This window comes from Malus sylvestris, chromosome 6 (assembly GCF_916048215.2).
Source record: "Malus sylvestris chromosome 6, drMalSylv7.2, whole genome shotgun sequence".
NCBI lineage: Eukaryota > Viridiplantae > Streptophyta > Magnoliopsida > Rosales > Rosaceae > Malus > Malus sylvestris.
The window spans coordinates 3681873-3685002 of NC_062265.1; the positions used below are offsets into that span (position 1 = coordinate 3681873).

At 35.3% G+C, this 3130-nt stretch overlaps 1 pseudogene; it reads left to right on the forward strand.

Annotated features, from left to right (window-relative positions):
• Positions 1–1609: 1609 nt before the first annotated feature.
• Positions 1610–2802, forward strand: LOC126627469 (serpin-ZX-like; annotated as a pseudogene).
• Positions 2803–3130: the final 328 nt, after the last annotated feature.

A 3130-nucleotide genomic window follows, 5' to 3' on the forward strand; every position in this document is an offset into this window, starting at 1 on the left:
TAAAGTCTTTAATAGTTTTTTAATTAATGTAGAAGTGTAAAAAAATATAGAAAAATATATAAAAGCTCGTAATGACAAGCTTTACAACTTTCATGAAGAGCTTAACTTCGAAATTCGCCACTATAATCATATAAATCATAGATCAAAATTTAACCGTTGATTGTTGTTTACATTCACGCTTCATTGTTCTCATCAAATTTTGTTTTTTCAAATTTTGTTTTTGGAAAACTTGATCTATTAGAGGATGGAGGAAGATGAACGGTTTGTATCGTTGATATTATATTCAGAGTTTTACAGTTAGTTGAAATATTGCTTGATGTTTATAAAGTTTCTACAAACTATATGACATTGACTCATATTTCAGTTAACCGTAAATATCAAAACGTGATACCAAAGATCTGAGCCGTTCTTCTTCTTACATCTGCCAGATGATCATGTTTTCAAAAAAGAAAATTTTAAAAATGAAATTCAGTAAGAAGAATAAAGCGTAAATGGCAATCGACGGTTAAATATAAATTGTATGTCTTCTTAGTTCTTGCCTATACAAATACTATATTAGTTTATTTTAATTTTGGACAACAACATGTTAAGTAAAATTTATCCTAGTAATGATAATAAGGAACTCTCATAATAAAAATAAATAATGACTAAAACTTTTTTTTAAACTTATATAGAATAATAATACAAAACTATATATTTAATATAGAATATATTGTATATATTAATATGGCTATTGTATTTTATAATAAATCTTTTAATAATTAAACTTTAAAATTATCAAAATAAATTTTTTCTTAACAGGTTGAAACGGGTTACCCACGTGTATACCCGTTAAGAACTCACCCGATAATGACCCGAAACCCGTTATTTTCGTGTCGTGTCACCGTGTCGTGTCAGAAACTGCCGGGTCTAATTTTGGGGAAGGAAGATGGGTTTCTTTTTTCTTTTTCTTTTTTTTTATTTCTTTTTTTAATAGGGTAAATTATTATAATATTTTAAATACATAAAAAAATTATTATTTTTACCATGTGGCACAAATTTGGCAGCCACGTCAGCATAAATGTGGATCCCATATTTGCCATGTCATCATTTAACTGTTTACTTAAAGGATTTTCTAACGGATGTATGAAATTGAAATAAAATGATAAGTAAAGGTATGAAATTGAAATTTTTTAAAGATGTAAAAAATTGAAATCAACTTTAAACTTGAGGAGGTAAAATGTAGTTTATCCTTTTATTTTCTTTTTCCTTTTCTATTAGCCATATTAGAATATATAAGATCAAATTGTTAAATACTTGAATTCTAAAATACGAATAATTAGCAGCAGAGTATCCTTGTGGTCCAATTAGAGAGTCCAGGTTACGCGAGATTTCTAGCAGACGAAGCGATTATTTTAGGGTTTAACTTGACTCGTATATATATAACAATTGGTGAGTTTATGGCATAGGAGACCTAGAGATAGCAATGGCGTCTTTCATAGCCCTCCGCCGCACTTCAAGCATGAAACTGTCTCCCTTCTTCAACATGCGACCTCTGGCCCCTTCTCTTTTCCCCTCTATTCGTAGCAGACGCATACAAACTCTATCCACCATTACGGTTCCAGAAACAATGAAGATTGAAAAGTCAATAAGAAACCAAACCGACGTCGGACTTAGGATGATGAAGCCGCTGTTTCTCAATGAAGGCGAAAATAGTAATATTCACCGCTGTCCATCCACGTTGTATTGAGCCTGATAGCAGCCGGTACAAAGGGTCAAACCGAGGAAGAGTTGCTTTCTTTCCTCAAGTCCCAGTCCACCGCCCACCTTAACTTGCTTGCCTCTGAAATCGTCCCTCTGGTTTTTGCTGACGGATCACCCATTGGCGGGCCAATTTTGTCCTTTGCCAATGGACTCTGGGTTGACAAGTCGACCCCTCTCAAGCCTTCTTTCAAAGAGGTGGTGTACAGTTTTTACAAGGCAGCTCAAAAGGAAGTCGATTTCCAGACCAAGGCCGAACAAGTGAGAATTGAATTAAATTCATGGGCCGAAAAGGAGACTAAGGGCCTTATTAAAGAGATTCTTCCTTTTCAGTCAGTTAACAGCTTAACAAGGCTCATCTTTGCGAATGCATTGTACTTCAAAGGAGTTTGGGATGACAAGTTTGATGCATCAGAAACTAAAGAGTATGACTTCCACTGTATCAATGACAAGTCGTCAGTTAAGGTGCCCTTCATGACCAGCTATAAGAATCAATATTTAAAAGCCTTTGACAGCTTCAAAGTCTTAAAGCTCAATTATGAAAAAGGTGAAAACGAGGAGCGGCATTTCTCCATGTGCGTTTTTCTTCCAGATGAAAAAGATGGGCTGCCAACTTTGGTTGATAGAGTTAGTTCTAAGCCTGGTTTCTTAGATCGTCATCTTCCACGCCGGAAAGTTAAAGTGGGTGACTTTAGAATTCCAAAGTTTAATATCGCTTTTGGTTTTGAAGCTTCCACAATTCTCAAGGATTTAGGACTAGTACTGCCTTTCCATGTTGATCCATATAAAGGAGGTAATTTGACAGAGATGGTGAACTCACCTCCGGGTGAGACTCCTTCTATTTCTGGTATACTCCATAAATCATTCATTGAAGTTAATGAAGAAGGAACGGAAGCTGCCGCTGTTACTGCCACTGGGATAATAGTTGAGGCACTCTATCCTTATCATCCTCCAAAGACGATAGACTTTGTGGCAGATCACCCGTTCTTGTTTTTCCTCAGAGAGGAAACGACTGGAGCAGTGCTGTTCATTGGGCAGGTGCTCAATCCGCTCGAAGGCTGATTGTTACCGGAGTGGTTAGTTTAAATCATGTCCGTTCAATTAAGTTCACTGGCTGAAATAGTTGGGGCAAACTTCTAGATTGATATATAATTTGGTCGTAGTTTAATTCCTTAACATGCATAGTTAGCATGCATAAAGTGACCTAGTTTCTCAGGTATGAAACTAATTCAATCCTAAATTTTATTTTTTTGAGTTTGTAAACTCTCTGCATTCGTATCAAACTATGTATAATTCCTACCAAAATGTTTTGAACTTCTTACAAGAAGTGGCCTCCACAATGTTATCACAAAGATAGACGAAGTAGAAGCCCCAAAATTCCTTGATGACG